The sequence below is a fragment of the Cornus florida genome, unplaced genomic scaffold, assembly GCF_030987335.1.
Source record: "Cornus florida cultivar Cherokee Brave unplaced genomic scaffold, ASM3098733v1 CherokeeBrave_3.0.0_Hap2_Chr06, whole genome shotgun sequence".
Lineage (NCBI taxonomy): Eukaryota > Viridiplantae > Streptophyta > Magnoliopsida > Cornales > Cornaceae > Cornus > Cornus florida.
Genome location: NW_026775576.1, coordinates 24,338,763 through 24,356,868, shown reverse-complemented (window position 1 = coordinate 24,356,868; position 18,106 = coordinate 24,338,763).

Below are 18,106 nucleotides of genomic sequence, written 5' to 3'. Positions count from 1 at the left end.
TTTTGATTTTCCAGTTCCAAGACAACAAAAGTTCAGGCATCACCATCGAAAACTACATTGCAAAGTCCAGACTCATCACAAGATCTCCCTCCGTGTTCCCCAGCATCTTCTTCACGTTCATCCTGAATGTTTGACATCATTTCTGGAAGATCGAAGTCCATGTCAGTATTGAAAACTAGAAACAATTTGAATCTGTTGTATTTCTGAATTTCCCTCGTCCGGTTTTGGTGGTTGTATGTGTAGTCAATTGTGCAATATCCCCTGCTTTTGTGCGGTGCTCCTGGCTGATTGTCCTTTACAGGGACCTTTTTTGTGTACTGCCTTGGAAATCAGAAGGTATAAAAGTCTTTTTGCTCTCTCCTCTCTAATGTATCCACTACTGCATACATCTTGAATGGTCTCAATGTGCTTTTCATATCGTGTATGTAACCTCACTCGCATGACTAGCTCAGACAAAGTCATTCTTTGAACCATTGGAGAACGTCTTCTCCTTCAAGCCAATGTTCAACTAAGCAAAACAAATGCCACCATTGAACATACACTTATTTTAGGAATAAATGTGTTTATTTGTTATTTTGTGCAACTCTTCACAAATAGATATGTATTCAAAATACTTGAAAAGTTGTGACTTTAACAATTGATATTTCAACCGTATAAAACCTTTTAATGTTCTCACTCCTTATGTTGCAATATATCGAACGGGAGGTTGGATTTTGCACTTTTGCCTTGCAACAAGTGGGATGGATAATATATTACTCCCAATATCGGCCTTTTAGATTTGTTTTGAGTAGTAGATGTAGAGAGTCGTGTGATATATATATACACACATATTGTAAATGGCTAATTTTGGTATCAAAACAAGTTTAATCGAGTTGTAATTCTGAGTTTGAAATTCAAGTTCGAGAATTGAAGAGTTGTTCATGTTTGATAGCTCAAAGTCTACGAAAAGGTAAGAATAACACCTTTAGGAAGTTGAGTTAGAAGGTTAGGATACTTGCATACATAGTATGTTTTTCAAAATGTATGTTGCTGAAATTTTTCTAAGTGTATACACCTTCAATTCAGGTCTGGCCAACTTGAACCGATTAACGTAGCTGAATCGGTTCACGATGTCAAGCTTCATTTTAAAAAAATAATAATAAATAAATAAAATAAAACTAAACTAAAACCATACTCGTCAACTTGAATCGGTTCAAGTGTTTCTGCAGATATAGGTAACTTGTTTCTTACTCTGTTTTAACTTCCTATTTTACATAAACTTCTTTTCAAAAATCTGTGCACGAAATTAACTTATTTTCCAAAGATAACTAGGGTTTTGAAAGTCTATATAAACATATTTTCTCATTTAGGTTTGTGTGGCTTTTTGCATTAAAATTCTGATTTCAATTAAAAGCTTTTTTGTGAGATTTTATTTAAAAACATACACACTATATACACACGTGTGAATTTAGAGTATTGTTTGTATCCTGATCATGTTCGAGTCTATTAAAGATTGCATCTACAACGGCCAGAGAAAATATATCTTATTTCTTCTACATCAAATTCAGATTCAAATAAAAAGAATTTCATATCATACTTTGAAGGGATCAAGGTGCTTGCGGAGTGCCGTTGATCTACCAGTAATCCTTCTACAAGTTTCGAGGCATAAGTATGAAGTCGAGAGCTATTGGACAAGAAGTCGCAAAGTCAAGGACGTTCAACGGATTGAGTCTTAGTAGAACGAAGGGGTTTGAATATGAGTCAAAGTTCGGTATACTTTGCTTCATACATAGTGGATCTTTTTATGCTTGGAATAACACACAAAACCTCAAGATTTTCCAATTGGTTTCCTCGCTAAAATTCAGTGTCACTCTAAACTTTACTTGCTTTTAATTTGCATGGGATTGTTTAATTAACTGGTAATTTTAGTAGAGTAAATTGAATAGAGAAACACGTGATTAAAACCTATTTCAATAAAAAAATCTTAATTTCCAAAAACTATTCCACTACACAATTCACAATTGGTATTAGAGTAATCTCTACACGTTGAGTTGATCCTAGTGGAAAGTTTTTGTTTATTTTTAATTTTTTTTTTCATGTTTATGTTTTGAAAGAGGGTGGATCTAATCAATGTGGTCCTTTATTTGAAGGAGACAATTATAATTTTTGGAAATAAAAAGTGAGAGCTTATTTGCAAAATTCAGGAGGTAAAGTCGGGGTTATTGTTGAGACATGATATACACCTCCGACTGAGGAAAAGACATTGGATGGTAAGGTTGTTAAGGTTTTGAAGGATACTTTCACGTTCACTGCAATTGTGTCTGAGCATAATGATGCTAATGGAAAAGATTTATATGCAATTATTAATTTTGTTGTTCCATTGAATATGTTAGGATTTCTGATTGTAAAATTGCTAAAGCTGCTTCGGATATTTTGCAGGTCACTCATGAAGGAACATCAAAAGTAAAGCTATCCAAAATTTAGATGCTTTCTCATAAAGAAGATGAAACTTTTTCTGATTTTTATTCTAGTCTTCTTGAAATTATTTCTAAACTTCATCACTTAGGCAAAAGAGTTAGTGATAAGAAAATCTGTGAGAAAATCTTGAGATCTTTACCTAAGAGATTTCAGATTAGGGTAGAAACTATCACTGAATATTGGAATTTGTCTAGTGCTCAAGTAGATGAGTTTATGGGTTCTCTGAAAAATTTTGAGATCCAGAATTTTAGTCAAAGTCAAAAAGAAAAAAAATTGGCATGAGAAGAAAGTCAAAACTGAAAAATCTTTCTAAAGTTAAGAATTTGCATGAGAAGAAAGTCAAAACTAAAAAATCTTTTCAAAAATTGAAGGTGAAGACTACATGGATCAACGAAGAAGAATCAATCAATTATGTGCCAGTTGATTCTATGAAACTAGTTTCCAATAGGTCATCGAGTACAAAACCCTCTAACTAAATCCTAAGATGGTTGAGTGATAATGGATTGTGGTTATTGAAAATCTGATAGCCATTGGATCACTTTTTAATAGTCTAGGGTTGGTTATGGTTTTGAGGAAACATGATCATATTTTTCTTGATGACATATGTGAAAAAATTCTTTCGGTTGAATTTATGATCTATTTTTGAATGCAATTGGGACACATGATGATTTGATAAAAATAGATTCTTGGGTTGTAATCTATACAATGAAAATCAATTTGTTATGTTTATATGATTTTTAGATTTGAATCTTTCGAGTTCATATCTTTATGTGCACTAGTCCATCTCTGAGAAAATTGATTAAAAATCATTATAATATTGACTAGGTTATATTGCTCAAAAAAGCTTTAAAGGTATGTTGTAAAAAAAAAATATAGAGCAATAAAAAAATAAAAAAAATAAAAAGAGAAAATTTTCAGCATGAAAAGGAAAGAAAAATAAAAATTTGTTGAAATCTTTGCTAAGGAAAAGGCTACCTATTGAGTTTGGATTGAAAGTTCCTATCAGACTTTAAAGTAGAGTTATTTGAGTAAAAAGAAAGGTGGAGACAAGTTGACATAGGGAATTGTTGTCTGCTCTTTAGAGTGAAAGCCATCTTGCTTAAAAGATTTGTTCAAAAACAATTTTATCTTGATGTTTTTCGATCTATATGACTTAGACAATGATTTGATGAAATTTGATGAGATTGGATTTCACACACACATGAACTTGCAAGATGAATTTCTAAATCTTTCTTTAAAAATTGCAAGTTGGATTTCATGTTGTGATTGCATCTAAGAGTCAAAAGTTATTAAAAATTTAGTGGAGTTAAGAATTTGTACACATGGACATCCGTAAAATGTAATACCCCTAATTTTAAGAGAATTTATTTAATTATTTTATTTGCATTTTAGTTGATTATGTGGCTAGGTGTTTATATGCTTAAATGGTTTGGTTGTTTGTTTAATTTCATTGTGTGTATTTGGTTTATTTGTTATTTGAATTAGTTATGTGTATTTGTTTATTTGTAAATTGTTTGATTATGTGCTTAATTATTTTATTTTATTTTAATTTATTTTAAGAGATAGATTTGGGCTAATAGCAATGGACCAACTAAATAGGTCATGGACTATTTGGAAGGAAACCTAAATGGGTAAAGATTTTGGCCCATTGGGGTGTGTGTGTGTGTGTGTGTGTGTATAATTTATACATATATGAATATTATGTTGACTAGGATTACTATTATTATTATTATTATTATTATTATTTCCTTTTCTTTTTCTGTAATTCAACGTGGGATAGGATTAGGGTTAGAGGGTTATATAGCCTATACATATATATGTAATGATCCTGACATTTTCCTTCCTTTCTTTTTTCCTGTTTTTACGGATATTTTTTTTTTCCCGTTGATGTTTTCCTTTCTGAGTCTGAGTTTTGATCCTACGGATCGTCGTGAGTAGACCTGTCAATGGAGCGGATCCTAATCCAGATCCGATTCGAATCCCATCTGATTAGTCGGATATAGATTGAACAAAAAAATCCGATAACCCGATTACGATCCGAATCCGATAATCCGTTAGCTTAACAAATGAATTGGATATAGATTACGCTAATCCGATCCGAAAAAATTTGATCGATTTGATTAAAATTATATATAAAAATAGTTATATATATATAATTATTTATCAATAATTTTACATATACATATATATCTATATATATATCAATACTCCTATTAGAATTGTATTAAAGGTAACCCAAAAATCAAAAAAAAAAAAAAATTCATATTATATAACATTGATATATAGTATATAATATACTATATCAATGTTACATATATTAGATATATATTACTAAATTTATATATATTAATTATTTATCATTATATTCATTTGGTTGCATAGTTATATTATGTAGCATTCTGTATATTAGCAATTCTTCACTTCCTCTAACTTTATAATTATATATGTTAGTAAATATGATTTTAATTCGAATTTGACCGATTCGATCCGAATCTGAGCTAAATAAGATATGGATTGAGATATTCAGTCCGAGAACCCGTTAATGATCCGAATATGATAATCCGTTTGCTTAACAAATCGGATATGGATTTGATCGATCCGATCCGAATCCGAGCTAAATAAGATATGGATTGGGATATTTAGTTCGATAACCCGTTAGTGATCTGAATCCGATATTCTGTTTGCTTAACAAATAGGATATGGATTTGATCGATCCGATCCAAATCCGATCCGTCTAGTCGTGAGTGCTCGGGAATAGTTCCCGACACTTTTTCTTTTGGGGGATTGGTTTCGTCCTTGTGAAGACAGTGCCGTTTCCTTTTTTCTTTTTCGAACATTTTTCTTTTTCTTCTTTTTCCCGTTTGTCACTTCTTTCGCGTAACCTTACTTTTTGCGCTCAGATTTGATTTTTGACTTCACGTACCTTTATTCCATTTGGTTTCCATGAAATGCGTATCTTTACTTTTGTAATAAAGTACGCTGGTTGTTTAATGTGTCCGTAGGGGTATGGATGCAAAGTTTCTTCGGAAACATTCTTCTTTCTTGGATTTTTTTTCGTAAATATCTTTTGAAGATATTTTGCTTTAGGGGGTTTTTAAGAAAGTATCTTTTGGAAGATATTTTCATTTTGGGTCATTCGTGTAGTTATCCTTTTTTGTAGGGCCATTGTACAATCCTCGTACGGGATTCATTTTCACTTTTTGTCGAGTTGTGTACTCTTAGAATTGCCTTCTGATCATTTTCTCCAGTTTCATAATTTTTGACCCCGGTTGCCGCCGAACTTGCTCGGGGCATATTTTTTTGTTTGGAACTCGGTTTTCGAAGCCATTTCTTCCGTTGTTCATTTTTTCTCATTTTGGTTCTTTTTCTTTCGTGGTGTTTTTCTGTTTGAGTACATCTAGACAGATTTCACTCTTCGGGGCCGTGCGGGGCCCGTAAAAACATCAGATTTTCTCTCCCCCTCCCATGGCTGCGGCCATGGATTTTTCCTTTTGATTTTTCCTTCACCGATGAAGACTTTATCGTTGACCTTGATGAGGCCTTCATTTCCCTTCTTTTAGAATTCGGTTTCGACCATTTTTGAGCTCGGGTTTTGACTTCGGGTTTGGATTTTGGTGTTACCGCAAGAGGGTTTGTTGTTCCCCTCGTTGTCCCCGTCGTAACCCTGAAATATCGGCGAATTCGGAGAGGTTTCATTTTGGTATCATTTGAGATTTTCATCTCAAATTGAAAATCAAGGAAAATCCAAACCCAAGGAAATAGCCCTGAACTTAAGGAAATAACCTAACCAACTCTTAGGACACACCCGGTACACCCATAGTGTCCGGCACGTAAAACAAGACAAAGTGAAAATAACCCCGAAAAATAAAAAAAATATATCAAAAATAGAAAATGATAAAAATAAAAAATATTACAATCTACCCTCCTTAAAGAGATTTCGTCCTCGAAATCTACCCTCTTTAAAGAATGAGTCCCACGGTCATTGACCATCCCGAGTAACACATTATAAAATCGCAATACTATGAGCTCACCAACCTTATTGCCTTTGACACCAGATGCCAATAGGCAATCACACACCACTGCCACTAAAACCCAATGCTTACCACCCTATGAGGGTACCCATTACTAACAACATCACAACACAAAACCAATGGTACGCTTTACACTGTACCTGACTCAAAACGGACACCGATCTACTCTACACTGTTACGCAAGGCTTCAGAGCCCGAAAGAAGAAAAGTCACAAGACCCTTGAACATGACAACATCTGATCTCCACTCATCCTTTAAAGGACACACAAAACCTCAGACTAGAAACCCCATCCATCTCACAATCAAGCTCAAACCCAAATCTACACATCCCCGTCAGACCAAACACTCGCTATTTAACATATAGCTACACCGTCACATATCGGTACGAGCAACTACCAACCGCACCATTCGACAATCATCATACTAAACAACTTCAAGATGACTAAACAACATATCTCCGACCAACTACATAAACATGAGTCACTAAATCAGTAAAGCACACTATCATGTACCCAGGACACAAATCCTTAAAACAAGTTCTTCAATAATCAATGATCGTATCGCAAACCCTTTATCGGACACTTGGTCCTACCTAACACACCTTGTCACCCGAGACAGACCACACGAATCCATACGGTCACACCGACACAACGCGCAATATCGTACTCTCACTGTCCCTGACAAATCGAAAAAATCATTGACCTTTGACCCAACATCATGCTAAAGAGGGACTGATTTAGGAGAAATGGTTGGCTAGGCCATTCTCATCGTTAATTCGGTCTCAACACAAACATTGTTCCTGTCCTCAAGTTTAAACCTCAAACATAATATCACAAAGTCCACGAAACAACCATGAAATCCACTCACTATCAATCCATCGCTCTACGTAACTTCAACAACTATACAGTCATATACTTACTCTAAGAATCCCAATTATACTTCAATCACCCAACCCATAACAAGTTAAAAATAACACGGTACCAAACGTTACAATCATCAACCAGCATAAAAGCTCTTTAATCTTCTCATAACACCCATACCTGGTAAACAACTTCATAACATCACTTGATTCAATTCTTACCTCGTCAACACACACAATGCGACTATCTCATGCTTGAGATCTCAAAACCAAAGTCAATCTTTACCATTATTCCTCAACGGAATCCCACATTCACATTCTCTAATCACGTAATTCTAAGGCGACATCGACACTTATCCTCAAGACATTGCTTAAATCAAACATCTATAAACACATCATGACTCATTTTATATCACTTAATCATCCTCAAGCTTATAGTTCACGACGCACCTTTAGCCATCACCGTTAGTACCAGACACCGGAAACACACAATCCATATTCAGCAACTCGTGCCTCATATACCATCGGTCGAAACCACTCTCAAACAAGCACCACCAAACCAAAGACCCCACTTCCCTCCGTGGGAGTAAGTCAACCCATACAACCAAGCCTTTACCGGTGAACTCTAACAGCGTAGTAAGCCACACATAGGTCCGTTCATCTGTGAACGGGCACAACTCCTAAATGGAGAACAAGACTTACGACAATTGACGTCCTTGTCAGGACTAGAACAAATGAAAAGGGTAACGAACCCCGCTCATAAGAGACTAACGACTCACACCTGAATACACTCGATACCCTGTCATAAGCTACTCACCAATCGTCCAACCGTGGATACCCAATCTGACCTGAGATGAAATGAACTCCTTGCACACAAGGAGGTGAACTAACTGGATACCCGCACGGAGCTACGAACTCAAATATAGGCAATCTCGCCACTAATGGACCGTCATACACTATCAACACCGAAACCTTGCATACGCTATACCGCGATACCCATGCTAGTCAAAACTAATCAGATCCATACCACCCATTCATCAAGTACAAGGATATAACTCACAACACGACCATCAGATAAGAGCACCAATGCTCACAGCATATTAACACTAGGGACAATGACAGTACGTTGGACACCGCATCCCGTTCTACCTAGAATCAGTTACTCCCAAATGACAACCTCTAAGCCATAAAATGATACTTTACCACCCATTCAATCTCTTCCTTCCCAAATGACACTGCCCTAATCACTGTGCACACAAGACCCGTGATCTCAATCTTAACAACCCATTGACTCGTCAACAGAAAAGGTGTTTATCTGGCAACATCGACCTCACTGGCTTTAAAAGGTTAAACAGTCCACAATTGCCTCGACTAGCGCACAACCCTATCACCTACCTGATAACACACAACAAACAACTCACAATCTCTAATCCATCCTCGGATCATACCTGAAACCATTCTGCTCATCAGTACCAAACATCACGCCATAACGCCTCTAATACCATTATCCTCGAATGACAACTCAAACTTACGTCTCACCGACTCAACAGGCTACCGCCAAGTGATCTCCCCTCAAGCATCCCTAGTATAACACCATCACAACAACAGAGTATACCTTACTCTCGATACTCCCCACAGTAACCACTACGTACCACTAGGATAGAACCCTAACATGGCAAAGCCATGCCGACAGATTCCAAAGAAAAGGAATAAGCACATAAACCAGAATGCTAAACACCTAACTGTCTCCTTAAACCATCTACAACACAATCAGTCACCAACACTTAATCGGCTTCTCCGACCATTCTTCCCAAGATAATTTACATATTTAACCAAAGAAACCTTACGCCCTAGCGCCAACACCATCACTTTCCCTCTTTACCGTTCCTCAGAACACCCTTGGCCCCGACAAAAGTCAAATGGGGCTACCAACTAGACCTATGAGATTATCCTCATCCCAATAATTCTTATCATTAATTTATCTCTTCAGACCCTCAAATAACTAACACTTCAATGACCCCATACTACCTGCCTTATCGTGTAACCCTACACTATACAGCTAAAACTGACCACTATACCTCACCTCGAGACTCTCTCGACAACCGTGACAGCCGCTCATCCACCGAGCCATACAATCAACTCAACGAAAGTCAATCACCCGCAACACGCTCCTCACTTCTCAACTAACGAGTCTCTAAAACAGACTCTTACAAGACCATGAAATGATCCGCATCCTGCAATCGGTCATCTGACACTAGCATGACTCCAGTCAATGCCTACGTCACCTTAGACATATAAAGTCCAACAAGTCCTCTTAACAGTCGTAACCGACATGCTTCCTCGGATTGTACCAGAATACCCATATATACACGATCACCAGACCATGCTCAAGACTCTGCTAATCCTCGTCACACCTATCGCAAACCGGTTCAAAAAGAATCTCTGTACTAAATCGTGACCTAAGTCACAAACACTAACCCTTAAAAGTCATCCATGCCTCACGAAAACCTCACAATGCATACCTAACCTCTACGATCACAGGAACCCATGCGTTAACACAAGAAACTCATACATCTCACCCTGGACATCGCATTGTGCCATATGCAATTGTTCAAAAGTCGTGCCATAAGAACTACGCCTAAAAAATAACAAGAAAACTGAAGCAACCATGCACCGAATAGCTCAATCCACGAGCTAAAGACCTACGCCATTCGTTCGATAAGAACCGGCACCCAAACAGCCCTAGAGCAATCGAGTTCCTCGCCTACTCAGGTTAAAACTCACACAACTAGCTATACTGAGACAAGTACTCTACTGTATTAGCAACCATCCCGTGCTCGACTACATACTCTTATACATGCATACATATATATATAATATCCGGAACATATACCTTGACACGACCGTGTCCTATCCCATTATTTTAAACAATGAGTTCATTAAATCATTATGTGAAAATAAACATTCCGTTCATTATTGGCATCCTTTCACAATTAACATGTTTTCAGATCACGAATACACTTCATTTACATATACTGGCATTTAAACACGTAAGCACTTAGCAAATAGGCATGCCTTTCAAAACGTTAAACATTTAAACAGGTAACAAGTAAGCATGCTTCTTAAATAGTTAAGCACTTTAACACATAGGCTCATAAATGATGCAAGTCAACCCTCTACCTTATCTAGGTAAGCCACTACTTATCGTCTGAAAGATATTTAAACCTAACACTCTGATACCAAATTTGTAACGACTCGAACTCAGGGGTCCGAATCGTTTACCGGGTCCTTACCCAAATCCGAGGTCATCTAAGGCATTACCGTCCTTTCCTATGTCAATGTATAAAATATATACGTCATCCCAAGACTCATAGTACATCATATCACTAACATCACAAAAAACTCACAAATGCAGGTAGGATGGCAGCGTCGTCTAAGTCCATGGATACAAGTGACGAGCCCCTTTCTAAGTGTTTAGGAAACTGACTTTTTAATGTGAGAGGTCGTTTTGCAAGGTCAAAATATGAATATAGTTTTGGAAGCTTTTCTAGTCAAATTTACATTTATAAAAACTACAACTACAACTAATAAAGTATAACGAGTAAGGATCGTCCGCAGGGATTATACGTGTTGGAATTTAACTTCGACTCTAGCATATCAAAAGATTTCAAATGAGAGATTGGTTGATTAAACTAAGATGCAATGAAATTAAAATGCAAGTAAAGTAAACTAATGAGAGATAGGGATTTAAGAGATATGAAGAGAGGTCTAGGGTACTGGAATCACCACTAAGCTCATGTAATTAACCACTTACTTTCCATTAATGGGGAATTCATTATTGCAATCTAGATGTGGCCATAAACATAAACACAATTTGCATGTAAAAGTGTGAACTATATAATGCAAGAGTGAATTGTCTACCTAACCAACAAGTAAACTAAGTGTAGAATAACCCACCAAGTCAAAGGCATAATCCATCAATTAATTAACAAATGTATCTAATGAGAGCACACATCAATCTAGAGAATCATATAATTTGCAATAATAAGTGTGGAGTATCAAACCAAGCAAAGATTGTCTACCTACCTACAAGCATGAAGTAAATTGTAGAACAACCTATCAAGTGTAAGCATAATCCATCAAATTAGTTTACAAACCCATTCAATGAAAATCCATGCTTAGCCATCACCAAATCCTTAGTTAATCACACATAGACATGCAACCAATATAGAGAATATAGTGTAGACATGCAACTAACATTGAAGTCTCGTGAGGGTTTCCAGAAATGATACCCACAAACATTGAGCTCTTTCTCACTAAAGAGGGACCAATATTCCAAACAAGCATTGGGAGAAAACTACCTCAAGTATGCAATTTTTCAACCATGTCCAAGCAATCTCCCAAAATCTCAACAACATGCAAGTAAGAATGGTCCTCCACACATCAAGACAATGATCATGCAAATCAAAACAACTCTACAATCCTTTTTAAGTGAACCGGCATCAAATATGTTGCTATCTAAGCCAACCAAATAAATGATCACATCCGGTCACAAGCTAGCACACAAATCTAGTACCATCATTAAGGCAAAGAATAGACATTTTATTAAAGCTTTATTCAACTAGGTGCACTTATTATTATTATTATTATTATTATTTTAGCCCTAAGGATCAAAGATGGAAGCATAGTGCAATGTGTTGATCTATTAAGCTTTCTAGCGATTCATGAGGTCAAGCGTTAGGTCAATGACTCCCAAACCAGACGGTTTTAGGGCATTAAGCTTTTAAATACCCCTAAGAACTTACAAACTTAAATCAACTAGGTTACAAATCAAAACAACCTTCATCTAATCATTTCCCACTTCTCACCTTTTGGGAGAAGTCCTCACTAATTTTTTTTTTTTTTTTCGGGTCAAGTTATTAACCTAGAGTTTGGGCCTTCCACCTTTCGGTGCGAGAAATTCAGTGCTTGATGAGGCTTGAATCCCAGCTACTTAGTGAAAGGAGTTTGTTAACCACCTTTGTCAAGAATGAAAACTTTTAATGCACTACTAACTCAATTGGGATATAACCAAATCAATAGTCAACAAAGCATGTATCCCACAAATGAATGCTAGTGTGCGCCTGAGCTAGTGTAGAATCCTAGAGTGAATCTCAAAACAATCACAAAATTAAGATGATGTGGACACCAAATGCAAGCAAGATATCAATCTTTCGAAAAATTTACTCTTAAATGGCATCCACAAGGCATACAAGGAGTATTGGACTCTCAAGTTAAGAAAATTTTAAATTTTAAACAATATAGTCCTCAAAAGATCAAAATGATAGCTAAAATGAACCTCCAATCTCAATCATGCATTTAAAACTCAAACTTAAGTAGAATGCAACAAAGCCACCTTACCCCCAAACTTAAACCGCACATTGTCCTCAATGTGCAATGAGAATAATGGAAAAGATGGAAAGAGTATATCGTGTTGGCGAAAGCATGAAGCCCGACAATGATACAATATGAAAAGGTCTCCCCCAAACTTGGAATCAACAACCTATTTGAATAACCACACTACCAAACTCACATCAAATATCAAATGGGATAAGAATAATAAAATCATGCATTCTAAGGCAATATAATACAAGATGCAAGAGAGATATGAGATCGAGCCCTAACTAAAGCATTAAAGTATGCATGACTACACATAAAGGCACAATAGTGAAAAGTTTATATATATATATTTTTATGAAAGTATGTACAATGAAACAATATACAAGAAAAATAAAAAATTAAGAATGAAAATAAACATGTATAATACAAAAGATAAAAGACACAATGTGTCATATGGGTGCTAAGTTTAACGTCTCTAGCAAGACGGAATACTACTTTGAAAGATTGTTGTTGTTTTTTTTTTTTTTAAACATAACAAATATGTACACAAACAAAAATAAAAATGCAAGAAGTGAAAATGTAAGGAAATAAAGAATGCAAAGATTATATATATATATTTTTCATAAGAGAAAAGTAACTAAATAAAATAAAAGAAAATGACAAAAGTAAAAGAAAATGAAAAATAAAATAAAATAAAATAAAAATAGAAAGAAAAGAAAGTCAAAAAGTCAAAAGGGCCAAGCTATGATCGATCGTGACTTGGATCGATTATACCATGATCGATCTCTATGCTCGTACGATGGGACAGAGGGCATGAAATTTACAGAGTTTCGAAATTTTTTCGAAGTATGGAAGTGAGATCGATGACAGGGACAACTGGATCGATCGAATTGCACTTGGAACGATCGAACTGAAAGTTCACACGATGGACAGAGACCTAAAATCTGCAGAAAGGTTCAATAGATTCAGGGTACACTTGTGATCGATCGAACTGGCACCAAATGCCTAATTTGAGCTGAAAGTGTAGAAAATCCTATGCTAAGCCCCAATGATGGTAACAAGAATGGAGATTGAAAAATGGATGGAAGAATGTCCACAAGAATGAAAAAGAAAAAATAAAAATAAATGAGGGATTAATGGAGTTTTGAAACTGTATGAAAAACTAGTGTTTATGCCTAACATGCATGAAATCTTAATGAAGCTCAATGGAACATATCTAGATGCCGCAAGAAGTAAAAGATAAAAAGAAATGGGAAAGGATTTAAGTTGAAAATTCTACGAATGCTAGTGTTTAACGTCTCTAGTAAGACGTTGGTTCGACTCACTAGTCGAACGTATCAAAAACTGGATATGAAATTTCTTTATTGGCCCTCTTTTCCATTTTCTCATTTAATGCATCACTTACAACAATGAAATCATCCTCCAAAAAAATGACTTGAAAAGAAATTACGAAAGATGCAATTTGTTTCCTTTCATCTATGGTCTTGAAAATGAAATCAATAATAGGCGGCCTTACACTTGGTAAGGCAAAGTTTTTCAAGGACGCAATTGGATTAATAGGAATTGCACTCTCTTCATCCCCTTTCTCTTCCTTAATAATCACCATCTCCCCACTTTCCAAGTTAGCTATGGAGTCTATTAGAGAGTTCACTTCATTTTTGGAGCTTTCAAGGTCAAAACTACAATTTTTATACATTTCAAAAATGCATGTCTCAAGAGGATCTTTGGAGATAATAGAAGGAAAGTTATCTTTAACAAGTTCCTCCTCCTCCTCTCCTACCTCTATAGTGGTCAACATCTCCCCACTCTCTAAAGTATCAAAGGCCAGGATAAAATCATTATCAAAACAAGAAAAGTTCTCATTAATCATGTTATATTCTATTGGATTAGCCATTGATGGACTCATCAACTCTTCAAATTGCTCACTTGCTACTTCTTCTTCCTCATTCTCCTCATCCTCATCAATGAAAATTTGAGTGCGATCTATTTGTTCATTTGCCTCTTCCTCCTCCTCTTGACGAGAAAGAGTACTTGCAATTTGCTCAACTTGAGCTTCTAACTTGGCTAAAGTTTGAGAATGAGAATTAATAAGTTGAGTTTGTGAAATATGCACATCAAGTAAAGCTAACACTTTTTATTGAAATTCAGGTGAATAAGGTGATGGAGGTGGGTCTTCATAAAATGGTGGGGGAGGGTAATAGTCATAAGAAGGATAAAAAGAGTGATTAAGTCCATAATAAGATGATGCATGAAATGAATTGGACTCAATCTCATAAGAATTAAAATATGATGGAGGAGCATAAGGTGAAGGAAAGAAATTCCCCCCTAAACTTGGATCAAACAATGGCTCCAATCACATTAAAAATCCAAATGCAAGAAAAAATTTTGGCCTCCACATAGGCTGATGCTTGGACAAAAATTTAAGCAATATAATGAGCCTCAACAAGGGCTATCACAAGCATGTAAAGAAGTGCACAATTAAAATATAAGAGTTCCGCAAAGGTCCTTAAGCAACTTTCAAATTCCAATGTTAGTTTTATGATCCAATGTTTGCCTTCCTTGTACTCAAGTACCTAATTGAACAAATAATATCAAAAATGTGAAAAGGATATATAATGAAAAATAAAATAAAAATAAAAGCAATCAAATGAACACTATTGTCTATTCTAATTTCAACAAAACCGTTAATCCCCAGTAACGGCGCCAAAATTTGATGAGTCCTTTTCTAAGTGTTTAGAAAATCGACTTTTTAATACGAGATGTCGCTTCACAAAGTTAAAATATGAATGTGGTTTCATAAGCCTTTCTAGTCAAATTTACATTTATAAAAATCACTACTACAACTAATGAAGTATAGTGAGTAAGGATCATCCACAAGGATTATACGTGTTGGAATTTAACTTCGACTCTAGCGTATCAAGAGATTGCAAAGGAGAGATTGGTTGATTAAACTAAGATGCAATGAAATTAAAATGCAAGTAAACTAATGAGAGATAGGGATTTAAAAGATATGAAGAGAGGTCTTAGGGTGCTGAAATCACCACTAAGCTCATGTAATTAACCACTTGCTTTTCATTAATGAGGAATACATTATTGCAATCAAGATGTGACAACGAACATAAACATAATTTGCATGTAAAAGTGTGAACTATCTAATGCAAGAGTGAATTGTCTACCTCATCAACAAGTAAACTAAGTGTAGAACAATCCACCAAGACAAAGGCATAATACACCAATTAATTAACAAATGTATCTAATGAGAGCACACATCAATTTAGAGAATCATGGAATTTGCAATAATAAGTGTAGAGTATCAAACCAAGCAAATATTGTCTACCTACCTACAAGCATGAATTAAATTGTAGAACAACCCATCAATTGTAAGCATAATCCATCAAATTAGTTTACAAACCCATTCAATTAAAACCCATGCTTAGCCATCACTAAATCCTTAATTAATCACACATAGACATGCAACCAACATAGAGAATCTAATGTAGAGATCAATTTCCAAATAACCACACATAAGACAACATGTAATTAAAATAGAGAATCACTAAAAAGAATTGAATCAACAATCACAAGGCTAACCACTAATCACAACAATATATATATAAATCCCCAAAAATAGAAATACAAGGGTTTAGATTACACAAGACTTAAGGTTCATCCAAGCCCTAAGTGTAGATCTAACCAATCATGGAGGAGGTGGATATGGTCATGAAACCCTCAAGGGAAAGCTCCAAACATGGCTCCATCTTTTTCTTCTTCTTCTTCTTTGAAGCTCTAGAGATAAAGAGTATGTGGATCTAGAGATGTGTTCTTGAGATGTGCCTCCACTTCCCTCTTTTCTTCTAACCCTAATCTCTAACTTTCTAGAGAGAAAAACTACAATAATATAAAAATTACAATATAAAAATATGAACCTCTCTACAAAAATGGTTCAATTCTTTTTATATACAAGGCTTTTAGAGCTCAAAAAATGTGAGAACTCGGCCCTAGGATCTCCTCTTTCAAGCATAACCCGAGTTGGTTCGAAATGAGCTTTAGATATGCTTTTTTATAACTTTTGCGAATAGTTCGATTGATCCAACCAACAGCGTGATCGATCAAGGGTATGGTGTGATCGATCAGGTGTGATCGATCCAACTTGGCTTCAATCGATCCAACTTGGCTTCGATTGATCCAACTTGGTAGTTTTCAGCATCAGCCTCCTTTTGCTCCAGTTTCTCACTAAGACTTAGTTTGACTCCAAAAATGCCTTAATGGACCGAAATTAGCCCGTTTCAACATTATTGACCTGAAATAGACAAAAACACAAATAAGTACTAAAACGGAAAAATAAAGATAGATGAATGGACTAAAATACCCTCGTTTAGGTGCTAAAATGCATCATATTTGAGTACTCATCAACAACTCATACGTCCATACTCCTCCGACTTCCTGAAAATGATAAGGGGTGAGCTCAACAACTCAATAGGTAATGCCTAAAACACCGATTTTGGACTCCCTTGAGCCAACAACCAAAGAATGGGAATATAAAAGAAGCCGGGGTCATGCAATTGGAGTCCGTATAATATTTATAACATAATAATCAATATACGTAGTCACATATCACAATTCTTCAAAATCATACACATGATATGAAGTGTAATGCATTCTATCCCAAACTTGGTCTATACCAACCTAACACTCACTTTTCGAAAACCTGCTAACTAACTTTGCCAAGGTGAGATTGATAGTTATCTCCGGTTCCAATTCTGGCAAAGCCTTGCAACCGTTAAAGGGCCTAGTATCCACTTTTCACGTTTTACACTAGGTCTCCCTCTAGGTCAAGCTAGCCCTGAACTTGCGAAATTTGGTTCATTTCTAAATCCTTTCTTCACAATCCTTTCCAAACGCATTTCCTTAAAAAGAATTATTTCAACCTCACTTTTCCCAAACTATGCCCATGCCATGAATGGAATCATGTATGAATGAAAGTAATATAAACAAGCCTGCACTTTTTCAGTTTAGCCATACATACTCATCATCATATATATATAATCTCAAGAAACAAATTCAACGCAAGACATGTTCATTAAACAACTTTGCAACTAAGCACATATATATACACACAATTAATATCATCTAGAGCATGTTTTGTCGCATAAGCACGTAAACACATAACCGACATTCAATTTTTTCAAAATTTATCATTTTAAGCATGTTTATCAAGAATTTAAGTATGCGAACTCAACTAAAGTTAAAACTTAATGGTTTAGACATCCCTACCTCAAAAGTAGCCAAAATACATCCTCGGCTGGAAAAGTCTACGCGGTCAATGCCGGTTAACAGAAGTCAATGCCGGTCAACGGCGGCTGAACAAAAAATTGTTCTG